The sequence below is a fragment of the Mixophyes fleayi genome, chromosome 3 (assembly GCF_038048845.1).
Source record: "Mixophyes fleayi isolate aMixFle1 chromosome 3, aMixFle1.hap1, whole genome shotgun sequence".
Lineage (NCBI taxonomy): Eukaryota > Metazoa > Chordata > Amphibia > Anura > Limnodynastidae > Mixophyes > Mixophyes fleayi.
The window spans coordinates 250,557,600-250,573,992 of NC_134404.1; the positions used below are offsets into that span (position 1 = coordinate 250,557,600).

General features: G+C 37.2%; 1 protein-coding gene across 2 annotated transcripts in view; it reads right to left on the reverse strand.

Annotated features, from left to right (window-relative positions):
- Positions 1–15,493, reverse strand: part of TIAM2 (TIAM Rac1 associated GEF 2) — a 324,497-nt gene extending 309,004 nt beyond the window's left edge. For both annotated transcript variants that reach the window (XM_075203392.1, XM_075203391.1), the window contains exon 1: positions 15,249–15,493. The gene's annotated coding sequence lies outside the window, so the exon portion shown is untranslated. The remainder of the gene's footprint in view (positions 1–15,248) is intronic.
- Between the last annotated feature and the right edge of the window lie 900 nt (positions 15,494–16,393).

Below are 16,393 nucleotides of genomic sequence, written 5' to 3' on the forward strand. Positions count from 1 at the left end.
TGACATCACTTAAATTGACTGTCCTGTTTTTCCAGTTTACAGATTGTGCAAAAAAAGTTTACGAGAGAATGATTGGTTAATAAAGCAAATAAACAAGTGAATAGGCATCAAAGGTGATATAGCGAAGGTACATAAAGACAAAGATAAATTTATTCCTAAAGGAAAACTGTAAGGCAATGAAAATAACTTCACTGGTGTGATGTATGGTACTATTTAAAATTAACCATAAGTACATTAACATATTCTCTTTTTTTTCATTATTATTTTTATTAAAGATTGATAGGCAAGGTAGAAAAGGGTACAGAACAAATAAAGGGGAAGAGACCCCCTCGTAAATAGTGGGGAGCAGACAAAACAATGTACACTAAGCAACATGAATTATAAGGGACTCTTAGTAGACCAGGTGGGCAGTGGCACAGATGGTAGGCCACAGACTTGAGTATCTGGGTGGTCAATTGTACAGCATGGCAAGCAGGAGAGTAGCGTTCCTTCAGCAGTCTTCAGGTAGGTAGGTGGGGCTGAGATCAATGATTAGACTGGGGTCCTTAAGTAAGAGATTAAATGCCATAGGGTCACATATAAGAAACAAAATCTGACTTGAATACAGGATGTTTAATTGGATACGTGGGGTAAAACAACTGAAACAGGGATGGAGGAATTGGGAAGAACCAGTGGACATAGAGACACAGAACCTTCTCCATTAGTAGTGAAGAACATATTCTCTTTGTAAATATAACATTGCACAAGTAATATGACAACTCTCATCCATATTAGTAACTGCAAATATTACAAAATGCAGCACAAATATGCACATACATTATATCTTAACATTTATATAAATGTAATATAAAAAACAGAATATATTTGATAATCTTTTTTCTATTTAATAGAAGTGCAGAAAGTTGAATTGTATTACTATGTTTTAGAGGTGGTCAGGGGTAGTTTTGCCTTTGTAGACATGTTTTGTCATTAGGTGTGGTTTATTTTCTGCATGATAGCAGAAAACCACAGAAGCTAGTCATGCGCCACATTTTTCTGTCCTAGTAGACAGTATATCTTGCACTGAAAAAAAACATCACTCATATTTTGGTGTTAAACAATAATCACAACATCTATAATAATGCCTAATTTATATTTCTAAAATATGTTTGTGAAAAATTGTTACTGTAAATGTTTATGCCACATATCAATTTTACAATTGCCTTGTAGTCCATTCAAATGGACATATTTGGAAGATTTACTATTTCTTGCACTTTGTATGTGTAGAAACAAATAGCATGAGGAAGCACCCTGGCACATGCATATTAAAACACTTAGCTGGCACCTAGTAGCCTAGGAGATCTATGAGCTGAAAAGTCTTAAATGAAATATACAATGTGCTCACTCATTTGTGGTGCTTATGGTGTTATCTAGTCAGTTAATTAGAATTAACTGTTTTAGTTGTCTATTACTCTTTCTATGTAAGGATGGAATTTCCTTTGGGCAGACACTAAGCATATCTTAAGCTGTTATTGCTGACTCCAAAGAATGCAACATTATTTCCCATTCCCGCAATCAGCAGAGGAGCCTGCTGCCTATGCTGACGTGTTTCCTTTATTGGAGTTTAGCTAGTGCCTTTTCCAGTTCAGCTCAGACTTACAATTTTGAGGTTAAGCTTGTTCACATTCTTCTTTAAAAACCCACATTGAAAATTCCAACTTCACAACAGTATAAAAAGAAAAAAATGACTTAAGATTATTATTAAGACCAAATTTTTAGCTAGAACACAAAAAAAAGAGGTTAAAGGGTGTAGATGATATGATACCAGGTTGTTTTGTATTGTTGATTATTATTTTATATTTCATCCCATCACAATCACCCATACAGCAAAACACTAAAAAACATCTCTTCAAAGTACACATGCCAATACTAATTACCAAAATACATCATCTGTATATTAAGATTCCAGTATAAAAATATAAAAAACATGTATGAGCTACAACAAATGGCCACTTTATTAGGTACACCTTTCTTGTACTGGGTAGGGCCCACTCCCTGTGCCTCAATAACAGCTTGATAGCATCAAGCAGTTGCTGCACATTTGTTGGCTACATATTCATGCTGTGAATTTCCTGTTCCACCACATACATACAATCATCATCATCATCACCATTTATTTATATAGTGCCACTGATTTTGCAGCGTTGTACAGAGAACTCATTTACATCAGTCCCTGCCCCATTGGAGCTTACAATCTAAATTCCCTAACATACACACACACACACACACACACAGACAGACAGAAAGACAGAAAGAGAGAGAGAGAGAGAGAGAGAGAGAGAGAGAGACTAACAAGACATTTTCATTCACAGAAATTCTTCTCACTGGTTATTTTTTGTTTTGTACACTAGACTCTAGAGACTCTATGAACTCTAGAGACTGTTGTGTGTGAAAATCCCAGGAGATCAGCAGTTTATGAGATAATGAATCCATTGCACAAAAAGTGCTAAAGAGCAGTGATTCTGAGGAAAAAATTTGAAGCCAAGATATGAGGGTCTCATGTTAAATTTAGAGAGACACTACACAATTACTTAAAAAATGAGCAGCACATGGCATTCTTACCCACCATACATTTGCCCAGTATGAAGTGTAGCATTCATTTGCCCAGTAAACATTTGACACAAATGTCTTTGTAAAGCAATTTGAAATAATGCATCATCATCATCGTTTATCTGTATGGCACCACTGATTCCGTGACAGTTGACATTGCGACATAAACTAAAACAGTAAGCATAATAAATAGTAACAAAAAGCAATAAGAGGCGCTGTATCCAACAGTTTCTATTTATTGAATATAATAGCAATAGCAAAATCGTTAAATGCAATAAAATAATTATACAAAATCAACATTCAGTGGACATCAAGTGATCCCAAATACAAATTCCCTAAGGATCACAGTATAAAAATGCAACTCACGGGCAACAAATCAGCTGATGCACATGAGCAATAACTCATAGAAAAGGAATATATAACACACACTTGATAGTGGTTCACAGAAACACCTTGATAGATGGTTAAATGCAAATACTTGTAGTGCTTAATAACATACATACAACCGCTGCAGCGGTGTAGATGATTCAAATCCCTAAAAATAAAGGGAACAAGCAATGTCCAGATTAGCCCTAATAAACTCTCCTTGTTTCAAGGGCAGATTTAACTTTTCATGCAACAAAACGGTGTATAGCATTCATTAATAAAATATTCCTTTGGTATAATTGTAATGATTTATCAAGTGCAGAAGTGCCGCTGAGGCGGTTAATTACAATGGAGGGTCCTTTGTAATGGATAAGCGTTGATGATTTATATCAGATGTAAGCTCTCCAGATTCCGTTAATATTAATCGGCAAAACAGTTAGACTTTAGCATGCAGCAACTGCAGCAACAGTAATAAAAAGTCTTTAGCGCAATAATCCAGCGCTTGATAGCCAATAAGATAACACAGTTAGACTTTAGCATGCAACAACTGCAGCAACAGTAATTAAAGTCTTTAGCGCAATGATCCAGCGCTTGATAGCCAATATAGATAACACGGAGGCCGTATATACAAACGCTTCATCCACTTACTTTAGCAATCCATTGAATACCCCGGGGTACAGGGAAACAATGTTCAGATGTTGTATTATAATCCAATAGTGTTCTAAAATCCAATAGTGTTCTGACGCGTTTCTCCGTGTTACACACGGTTTCATCAGAGAGATAATGTCAAATAGAGTATCCACATACTATTTAAAGCCAGGTAGATAGGTCATCTGACCATAACTGGCCAATAGAGTCACGATTCCAATCATTCTTTGAGTCAAACGGTGTGTGTATACACTGAATGTATTCAATTAAAGCAGGCACAAATCAGCAGTGACAGATTGAGAACATAATTCCCCAGTTGATATTCAGTAAGGGACCAACTGTTATAAATAAATATTGTGCATGCTACTTAATACAAATACATAAAATATTAACAGTACCCGTTTTAAAATAATAATCAGAAAACAAGTACAATAAATATCAATAAACGTCTTGAGCTGTAAAGGTCCATTAATGCTATCCGCATAAAAATGAGATGCTTCTATAGACAAGTACAAAAAATAAATAAAATAGAATTTAATTAAATTAAAGACCAGGTGGGAATCTAATCCTAAACCGAGGTCTACCATCCAAGGAATGACCCCACCTAGCTCTGCTTAGCTTCCCAGTTTGTTATATACAAGATACCCACAGAGCAGATACACTGATGGTAAATGGAATAACATATATAGCTTATATAAGTTTGATGTAAATCAACTTGAATATATTACAATACATATAAACATACACATATGGATGTAAACAAGTGTATGTATAGACCAATTGATAAATCAGATTATAGTTTAAAAAATAATATATAAACCATACACCTAGAATAATCCAAGATGCTGGTTAAATCTCAGCAAAAATAAAATAAAACATAATCAATACAATGGCTAGAAGACTCCTAACCAAATAAGTATTGAAGACAAATATCCAATATGCAATGATTAGTTAATTCAAATATTGTTTAGTTCTATGCTGTCATTTAGACCCAATGGAACTGTCGTATTAAGTCTAAATATCCAATAAGCTTCCCTACGGCAAAGAAGATTGAATCTATCACCTCCCCTAGGGGTGATGTCAACTTGCTCGATGGCTCTAATTTGAAGACCCTCCAGCGAGCCACCCATACAGATGTTAACATGTGATGATAAACTATGGGTCTTCACATTCTTAAGAATATTTCTACGGTGTTCGGTAAATTGTACCCCTACGGAACGAATAGTTCGTCCGACATACTGTATCCCACAGGAACAGTTAATCAGATATACAACAAATGTTGAACGACAGTTTAATATTTTTTCAATGGAAAATTTCTCTCCAGATGTATGTGAAACAAAAGTAGCACATTTGTGGTCTGCCGCCAAACAAGTGAAACATTTCTTTCTGCCACATCGATAGAAGCCATTAGGTCTAATAGTTAGCCAATTCCTCGTCAAAGAGTTGATAGGAGGTTTCCCTAGATTTTTTGGGTTAAAAAAGCTTGGTGCTAAGAATTCCTTAAGGTTGCGTGATCTTCTAAAAACAACCTTATTACCTTCAGGAATGGAGGAACTAAGCAAATCATCAGCTGTCAAAATCGAAGAATTTTTATTTATAATATCCCGAATTTGGCGGGAATAACTGTTATGCTGAGTGATAAACATTAAAGATCTTGCCTCACTGTTTCCTTTTATTTTGTTCGTAGCTGGCTGCTTTATCAGGTCAACCCGATCAATGTCTTCTACAGCAACATAGGCTCTCTGTAGCACACTAGTTGGATAACCTTGTTCAACAAACGATTGATAGATTGTGGCAGCATGTTTCTTGAAATCACTATCAGATGAACAATTCCTTTTCATCCTCAGGAATTGACCCTTCGGAATATTGTCTTTCCATGGCCTAAAATGATCACTCTTGTAATGGAGATAACTATGAGCATCAATTGGTTTCGAAAATGTTTCAGTACAGATGATATCATTACTTACCTTTAATGTGATGTCCAAAAAGTTGATAGTGGCAGAGTCAAAACTACTAGTGAACCGCAACCCAAAGTCATTAGAATTAAGGTGTGCCAAAAAAAGAGATATAGAAGAATCGTCCCCATCCCAAATAAAAAAGAGATCATCAATATAACGGCCATAGAGGACCAGGCACGCCCCAAATTCAGAACCCCATATATATTGCTCCTCAAAGAGTCCCATATAGAGGTTAGCGAAACTCGGGGCGAACCTGGTCCCCATGGCCGTGCCGAGTGTCTGTAAGTAAAAATGAGTGTCAAAAAGAAAATAATTGTGCTGAAGTATAAACCGAATGGATGACAAGACAAAATCGCATAGATGACCATCCAAATCAGAGGAGGTCAAAAACTTAGATATGGCCTTGATGCCTTTATCGTGCGGAATGTTAGAATAAAGAGCCTCCACATCGCATGTTAGAAAATAGTATGAGGGCTTCCAGTGGATACCTTCCACTAATTTCAAAAATGACAAGGTATCTTTAATATGCGACCTTAATGAACAAACAAATGGTTGGAGATGTGCATCAACAAAAAAAGACAGATTACTAGTCAAAGAGCCTACACCAGAAATAATTGGTCTCCCAGGGGGTACGTGAAGGGATTTATGAACAAAATCATCTTTATTCTGTAACACCAGACCTCCCACCTTATCCGCTGGCTTTATTATGATTTCACAATCTGATAAAAGATCTTTAATAGCTCTTCTCTCTAATGGAGTCAGATTATCTCTCAGAGGTTCAGTTGCTACTTTGTCGCACAAACTTCTAAAATCATTCATAGTAGTTTTATAAAAGCTCTCCACAAACGGACCTTTAAATTGCAAAGGATAAAAATTAGAGGAATTCTTAAACCTCTTAGATGGTCGTGTCTCGTTAATGTCGAACAAATTTACAGTCTGAGAATCTGTATTAATACTTTCTGCCCTCAAAGACTCCAAATCATCCAAAGTTGTTATATCATCTGAATCCAGAATAATGGGACAACCTTCAGTTTTTGATTTTTTTAAAGCTTTATAAGCAAAATATCTCTTTCTACTAAGTCCCCTCATATACTTATTGAGATCCACAAACAAATTGAAAAGATTCGGTTTGGAGGCTGGAGCAAATTTCAAGCCCTTATTGAGTAGTCTCAATTCTGATTCGGACAATTTTTTCTTACATAAATTAAAAATACCCTTATTACTCAAAAGCGGCGTATATTTTTTGTGAAGTTTAGATGTTCCTCCTCTACGTCCTCTGACTCCAAATCTCTGTTTCTTTTTAATATTGGGGGGCCTCGCCCTTGAGTTGTTTGGGCGTAGGTTTGAAGATTGGGGCCGCTCCCTAAAAAAGATGAAGATGATATTGCAGTATTAGAAGTAAGGGAACCAGCACCTGCTGTATTGTCAAAAGTATGATTAGATTCTCTATTGGTCCCTTTTGATCTAGCTCCTTCTTTCATTTTTTCAGAATTATCTGAATCTGAATCTCCATTTACTTTTCTCAAATGTCCACTGGCTATGGTGGATCCCTCAAGATTTCTCCAATTTTCCTCAAAAGCTGGATGATGGGAGGGGGGAGGAGTTTGTCTTCTGTTATGTGGGTAGAAAGATTGTCTGGATTGATTTCTAAAATTATTATTATTATTTTTATATTGGTGTTTGTAATTACCATCATTTCTATTTTTAAAAGATCGAGATCTGGAAGTGGATGATTTGGACCTAGATCTAGCTGACTTAGACCATTTTCTTGGTTGTCTATTATAAGATCTTACCCTATCGTTTGCATAGTCATCTTTATCCCTTATCAATTTATTGTCCTTACGTGAAATTAATGACCTCTCAAACTCTTCCACTCTTTTGTTAATTTTATGGTCTCGTACCTTAAAACCCTCCTCTTGTTCAAACTCCTTCAAAGAGGCTTGGATTTTGTCTATCTCAGCCTCTATAGTTTGAACCTTATTATTCCTATATTGTACCAACAGTTTCATTAGATTAAAAGAACAAGTGTCTAAAATAATATTCCAGTCTCTAGTGAAATCTGAGTCATCTTGGAAGGATGCTGATTTAAATATCCGCAAACCTCTTGGTATAATTTTATCATCCAAATATTTCTGCAAGGTTAATTGGTCGTACCAATGTCTAGTTTCGGCTAAACACAATGTTTCTAATCTATTGAATAATTTGTACATTGAAGTACTGGGATCTTTAATTATAGAACTAGAGGAGGGTGGTGGTAAACCCAAATAACCCTGTCTCCTCTCAGTACGTTCCATTATACATCTCAAAGAAGACATAATAAAATAATATAAATTGATACAGCTCAAGACGTTTGAACAATTGGTTAAGCAGCCCAATATACAGATAAAAGCATAAAATACAGTAAAACAAAAAATTAAGGCGCTAGGAATCAATTAATAGTATATGGTGTTCGGACCGCAGCTCCCTTCAAGCAGAAATCTGAATCTGCTTCATCATAAATAGTAACAAAAAGCAATAAGGGGCGCTGTATCCAACAGTTACTATTTATTGAATATAATAGCAATAGCAAAATCGTTAAATGCAATAAAATAATTATACAAAATCAACATTCAGTGGACATCAAGTGATCCCAAATACAAATCCCCTAAGGATCACAGTATAAAAATGCAACTCACGGGCAACAAATCAGCTGATGCACATGAGCAATAACTCATAGAAAAGGAATATATAACACACACTTGATAGTGGTTCACAGAAACACCTTGATAGATGGTTAAATGCAAATACTTGTAGTGCTTAATAACATACATACAACCGCTGCAGCGGTGTAGATGATTCAAATCCCTAAAAATAAAGGGAACAAGCAATGTCCAGATTAGCACTAATAAACTCTCCTTGTTTCAAGGGCAGATTTAACTTTTCATGCAAAAAAACGGTGTATAGCATTCATTAATAAAATATTCCTTTGGTATAATTGTAATGATTTATCAAGTGCAGAAGTGCCGCTGAGGCGGTTAATTACAATGGAGGGTCCTTTGTAATGGATAAGCGTTGATGATTTATATCAGATGTAAGCTCTCCAGATTCCGTTAATATTAATTGGCAAAACAGTTAGACTTTAGCATGCAGCAACTGCAGCAACAGTAATAAAAAGTCTTTAGCGCAATAATCCAGCACTTGATAGCCAATAAGATAACACAGTTAGACTTTAGCATGCAACAACTGCAGCAACAGTAATCAAAGTCTTTAGCGCAATGATCCAGCGCTTGATAGCCAATATAGATAACACGGAGGCCGTATATACAAACGCATAATACCAGGTACAATTGAGCAGAATAATAAATTAATGGATACAATTAACAGAACAAATCAGAATACAGAGGGGGGGGGAAGGGGGGTGAAGAGAGTCAGTAGTATTGAGTGGCATACTATAGTTTGGGATATGGGCCAAGTTATCGGGGAGTGTGAAAAGTGGATGTACATTGTAGTGGAATAAGGATGGCTTAACAGTCCAAGTGGGCAATGAAGCCAGGGACTCCTATTAGACCAGGGACTCTTATTAGACCAGGTGGGCAGTGGCACAGATGGTAGGCCACAGACTTGAGTATCTGGGTGGTTAATTGTACAGCAGGGCCAGCAGAATAGTAGCGTTCCTTCTGCAGTCTTCAGGTAGGTAGGTGGGGCTGAGATAAATGATTAGACTGGGGTCCTTAATTAAGTATATATTGCAGTCCTAGCCTATGTGTGTGCACAGGAAAGCCTGGTGAAAGAACAACTTCAACCTCGTATATATCCCATACTCCAAAATTGGCCATGTCTTGGGGGCGTGACCACGCTAATCGCATCATTAGGCCCTGCCCCCTGTTATACAATACTAATTCCTGGGGGCCAGGATGACGCGATTAGCCCCGCCCACACCCACTTCACCAACAAAGGGGGCAGGATTCTGCCCAGGAGTCTGGGAGAGCTCCCAAAAATTTGGGAGTATCCCGGACATTCCGGGAGAGTAGGCAACTATGATATATCCTTGTTCTGATTCTATGTATAATTTGTTTTTGTATGATTAAAGTACTGACTGGCACTGCAGAATTTTGAGGCTACGTATAAATGATGATGATGGTGATTCTAACTAGCTGCCTCTCCATGACATTGAACAATTAATTGCTGTTAAGTGAACAGTGAATGGCTTTGGGTATCAATAGAGAGAATGCAGCCAACGTTCCTACCAATCTGGAGTAGCCAATACTTTAATTGGTAGCAAAGTTGGTTTTATCTCAGTAACCTTCAACAGCCAATCAGCATTGAATGAATACTGCATGTACAAACAAGCTTTAGTTCCACTTTCAGGAGTATGACTATGTAGACTGTTATGCGCAAAAAAAAACCAGGTAACATTTTCCCTTTCTGTGATGAGTCCAATTCAATACTTTTAATCTCTATATTTCATTTTACATAGGCATACCCATAAAAGATATCACTGTAATACTGAACGTATCTCACAAATGTCTTTCTAAAGAAGATATTGTGGCCCTGACACAGTTTTACCTTGAATTTAGCAAATGTTCTTTATGGTTATCTCTAAATTGCCACTGTAACGTCTATCAAACACTTCCAGATGGATTCACATACGGTGTTATTGTCAACACCTGTTAATAGGTGTTTATTTTAATAGCAGTCAAATAGAATATCAGATAAAATAAAGACATTCAACTGCAGTTTGTAGTTATTTATTTTCTCTACTTGTTAAGCTGTTTTTAATGCTGTGACAAATATGTTTAACAATAAAGTTTAAACATACTGGCCAACTCTACCAGAATGTCCGGGAGACTCCCAAAATCTGGGTAGGTCTCCCGGCCTCCAAAGAGAGCAGCCAAGTCTCCTGCATCCTGCAATTAACTAGCCAAAATAATGCGATTCACAGTGAATAGCGTCATTTTGGCCCCGCCTCACGACAAAAGTTTCCGATCAAATTATGTGACTGACCACGCCTCACCTCCTCCTGCCTTCCAGGCACGCCCCATGTCTGGGATCTCCCGGACTTTACTATTTAAAAGTTGGCAAGTATGAGTTTAAAGCATTGCATACAATTCCAAACAGACCAGGACTGTGCTTGTGGTCAGTTTTGGCTGCACTTAATGGCAAATACTATGTACAATGACTGTATGAAGCATAAATGTATATTATATACTAAAATCAAAAATGTATAGTATAGAGAGGACTTTATGAATCTATACTGTCCTCCTGAAGCAGCCAGAAGAATTGTGTATAATGCCTAAGCAGTGTTTTCCCAGCACATTGCTGTGCAGAAGCAGGGTAGACCAAGATGCAATGTGAAGGACAATTCGTCTGCCTGACAAATTTTCATTCTCACTGCACCTCAATATGCAAGGCGCACTACATAAGGTCACATTTGCCTACTTCTGAAAAATCATTCAGGGAGAATAACTAGGCCGAAGGGGGCCTGTCTTGCTCCATCCAAGGGGAGTGTCTAGCTCATATCTCATGTGGATATATAGTGTTGACCTAGGTCAGGCAGGGCCAGATTTACCACTAGGCAACCTAGGCAATTGCCTAGGGCCTAGCAGTCGCCAGAGTGCCCTCCCAGGGTCGGTGGTGAGACCAACCTTTAAAAATGAGCCGCTACTTATGGGCCAGTGCTATGTGCTTGCCCGTCTGGGCTAAAGTCTGCCAGCCAGCCCCTGAATAGGGGTATATGTTATGCTAAAAACTATAGTGCTATGGATTTTTTCAGGGAGGGGGCCCAAACCAGTATCTTGCCTAGGGTCCCATGAGGTCTAAATCCGGCTCTGAGGTCAGGCCTAGCCAACCTGTAGCTCGCCAGGTGTTGTGAAACTATAAGTCCCAGCTTGTAGGCTTGTAGTTTTTGGCCAGGACTACACTAGGACATTGAAGAAATATATATAGGTATGTAAGGCCGCGCTTCCTAATGTTAAAAGATTTATTTTGCTGCCACAGAGCGGAACCTATATGGTACAAGGGGGTCCCCACCCTCTAAAATAATGGATATGAAAGGGATGAAAATTAGGTTCCTGGGCGCATAAAATATGTACATATAAGGATGGAAGAATAGATATACAAGTGAATATTTTAATTCAATTGTAAGACATAGACACGTTCTGGCCAGAACAACTTAAAATCACAGTGTAGTATATCCTGCAATTTTTGTGATTAATGAGTTACTACATTTATACTTGCAGATGTGGCAAGTGGCAGACATATATCTGGAAAGTTCAATAATATAAAAACAAATGGCTGTCAATGAGCACACGATTTGGATGGTGAAAAGTCAATGGTAAGTCTGTCTAACCCCCAAGTGTATCCAAGCGAGATGGAGATCATAAGTAATAAAGTGCAATAAAGACTCACATTTGAGTGATATGATGGTCAGACCAGGCTGGGATGTCCTACTCCTGTTATCTGGGTGTTCCTTTTTCTCCCCTAATGCCGGGTAGGTGATAAAGCTCGTGTCCCCGTGAAGATATGCAGTTAAGAGTTGGCGCATGCGGACTCTATTCATTCAGACACTGGCTGTCACACTGCCGATGCTCTGGTCCATATGTGTAGTGCCGATGAGAGAACTATCATGCTAGCATAGTCCGGGTTTGTGCCCCACAGTGGTGTGATATTGGCGGACCGTGGCACACCGATGTTAGGATGGAATTGAGTAGCTGCGAGCTGAAATCCAGCGAGTAAATTACCGTATTAATGTTTTTTCCGTGCACGATTACCGTAATAACGGTAATCGTGCGCGGACCGCAGGATTTTCGGCAATTCCGCCGACAATTGAATATGCCCCTTAAGGTATTAAAACATTGACTATGTTTTTTGTTACACTTTAATGTTGTTACATACACAATATTATTACAAATAAATATATGTCTTATGTGTAGCGAATATTATTAGAAAATTGAAATACTAAAGAACATTATCAGAACTGTCAACCTGACTGCTTTTCATAGTGAGATAATACTCTGCTTTGCCCACTAGTTTTCCAATTACAATTAGCTGGGTTTAGTGCGTTATCTAAAATAAGGTCTAGGTGGTGTTTTTGAATGATCTGTCCAGGAAACTTCAGCTCTCTATAGAAAGGATACCCCTTAGCTACTATCATTTTGCATAATAGGCAAGAACAGGATAGGCTCTTCTCCTGTCATACCATAGCAATTATGCATTGTGTGCAGCGCTCTAACAGCAGAATCCCTATAGTGTGACAGAGGAACAAGAGTTTCCTAGTAAGACATTTTAAGGCATTCTAACTCACCTGTTATCCAACCCTTAAAATCAACCCAGTGTGCTCCATTTATGCTACAAATATATATATTAGGAGGGCTGGTATGCATTGTTACCTCAGATAACAGTGGCATTATTAAATATTGATATAATTTTTCTCAAGTGATTCAAGCTGGGCAAAACACAGAAACTGCATTCATGGAAGACATTATTTAAAGGAACTGAAAATAAGTTTTTATATAAATATATCCAGCCTTCACACAATCATTATTTTCTATGAGACTCTGCATGATGTATTGGGGGAAGGGACATTTTCTGCTTGTCTCTGCAAAGCATTAGCACAGTAAGTAAATCTGACAGTGTCCAATTGAAGTTTTCAACACCTATTAAGAAAATAAATTTCGTAGCCTTGATTATGTTACAAAGGGTAACAATGCATTGCATGTATATGGAGAGCACTCTGACAAGCACGTGTCAATATGAAAAAAATTAAACCTCTGTTTTCTTTTGTGATTCAGTTATGTATTTCCATGTCCTTGCTGCTTAGTGTTCCAAATCTCATACAAATATATATGACATTTGGAACACTAACCTCCAAAGACATGGAAATACAAAGATTACAATATGGCTTCACACTAGAACATCGTTTAACACTTGTTCTATACAGTGGAATACCAAATACTATTCTCCAGGTGATAATTTATGCGAATCGAAACCAAATGGGAACCTATATATCTCAGAAAGGACATTTCTGTCTATACTGTAAAGCTTGTGCACACAGTATTGAAAAACAAGTTAAAGTATAGAAAAAATCTTGCTCATTGTCCCTGCCACACAGCATTAGAAGCACATTCATTAATGCATCCCGGCAGTATAGTGTACTTAAATAAGCGTTCCCATAGAACTCCACATAATTTTAACATTAAAATTGACAGTTTTCAAAAACTGTGGGCAAGTCTGTTTGTGAATATTAAGGGGCCTATTTATTAAACCTAATTTCCTCAAAAATTCCCCGAAGAATAGACGTCAATTAAAGTATTTGCTTAATCTATCAACAGTGCATTGCAGCAGATATCATAGATATCTGTTGCTTTGCACCTTTTTTCGCAAATACATAGCAGTCCCCATATATATCTATGGGGACTGCTATGTACCAAAGATTTAACGATGAATAAAAATGCTTTTACATATACGGTAATGTACGCCAGCTCAGGCTGCCGAACATTACCGTTTCTGCTATTTTTCAGCACTGTACAGCTCTGCTCCAAAGAGCAGAGCTCTACAGCGCACCGTGGACTGTCACACACAGCTCTCTCTAATAGTGACGCGCAAGGATTCTTGTGCGCATGCCCAAAGTTTTCAGACGGAGCATGCGCACAAGGCTGCTGTGGATCGTAAAGCAGCTTCGGGAACGAAGAGGCAGTGAAAGGGTAAGTTTTTAACTTCACAGAGACAGCAGTTTATTGTGACTTCTGAAGTTTTTTTCATAAATATGAGAATTAGTTCAATCTTTATCAATGATTGCAAACTATTTTTCATTTTATGCGGTTGTTGGTAAATGTGCCTCTAATTCTGGTATCAACAACATCAAAGCACATTTAAAAGGCCAAAGACAAAGTAGAAAATGTATGGAAAAGGCTAAAATCACACGTAAATACATGTACACACAAAGAGTAAACGGTGAAAGCTACAAAAATATTATTCTGTGTCCAATCACATTGATTACTGCTCTCTCTCTCAATATAAATATAAATATATATATATAAATATATATATATATATATATATATATATATATATATATTATGTATAGATATATTATATATATATATATATATATATATATATATATTATGTATAGATATATTATATATATATATATATATATATATATATATATATATATATATATATAGATAGATATGACAGTTGCACAAATAATATTCTATGATATGCAATGCGTGGTAGACAAGATTTATATAATCATATATAAGCTACAAATGTACTTTTCACAGTTGTGAAACAGCTCTCCGTACACAAAAACTTGTTTTTATAAGCCTAGAATTGAAATGCTAATCACATTGTTAGCTCAGATCTGCAACAGATGTAATTTATTGAAAAGCCATATAATGATCAAACTCCAGACACCATAGCAGGCAATGCAAAAAAAAATGTAATCCAAATAAATTGTAACTCTCCACCTCCCGCTGGATTTTCAACCTAAATTTAGAGAAGGGCTAGATACTCTTAAAAAGAGGTGAATGCAGATGCAGAAACCATGCAGAAAACAAATCAGAAAACACGCCAGATAAAAATCCACAACTCATTCCAGCATTGCGCAAAGTAATGGTAAATTTAGATATCATACTGAAAGCAACATAATATGGTATCTATATCTATAGCTGTTCTATTTCCGTGTAGTAAGTCTGTACTTACCTTTTAATTGAAACAATCAGTGCAATCCAGAAATCTGAAAAAGTTTTTCCACTTCGGCATAGAGTAGTGCAAGAAGAAAAGAATAATTTTGATAACAGATGTCTTGTCTGGTAAAGGTTTTGGAGTGGTGTAACTAAAAACCGCAGAATAAATGCATATTTTCATTAGTATTTCATTTTCATTAGTATTTCATTCTATCAGGTTTGCCATATACTGTACAAGACCCTTTCCTGTCTCCCACTCTTCTGAATGTCTGGGCAATGTCTACGAGACATTGTACACCTCCAGGATAAACACGCCCTCTCAAAACCTTTCCACCAATCCGTATTCAAGGAGGACGATAATATTTGCATACTTGTAAGTTTCCAGCCAGTCGCAAGAAGTATGTGCTTGAAGAGGCGTGGCCTGGAAGGGTTGTGTATCAGAAGCAGATATAATAGTGCTGCTGTCCCTGCTTGCTTCTAGTTCAATATCAGCAACATATGGAGCTTTTTAACAGCCTCCATCCCCGGAAATAATCTGTATTTACAATGAAAACGGCCTTCCTGCTGTTCTTATTCTAGCCATAGTTTATATGTATAAAGGAGCATAGGAGTACAAATTGCAAAATATGCTGCTTACTTATATATAATATATTTGGCGTTGTCAATGTCATGTTTCTGTCGCACTGTTTTTTTCTTTGTGTAGTTTTACAGGAAACAGACCACAAATCTCATCTGTGGACCACGTAATTTATCCGTATAAAACAACAGTTGTAGCCAGAGCTGGATTAAGTGTCTGGGGGGCCTGGGGCACTTTAGACAGGGGGGCCCCTATGATGTAACACGGTTATAAATTTAATCAAATATACAGGCAATACTGTGTGCACTACTTCATTCTGCATTCACAAACAGTACAGTGTGAAGCAGGACATATCTCCCAACTGTCCTTGCAGTTGGACCAAATCCTGATTAAGTGAGATAGTTACTCAAATTCTGGACTGCCCACTATATTTAGGACAGTTGGCAGACTGTCCTGCTCTTTCCTACCTGTTCTTGTCACTTTTACCAGCTGTGGCTGTTGGGTTTTTTAGTTGCTTTTTGTTTGAATCCTGGAATGTTGGGGTCCCTGATGGAACAAAAAATGGGTACATGTAATTTAGAAAA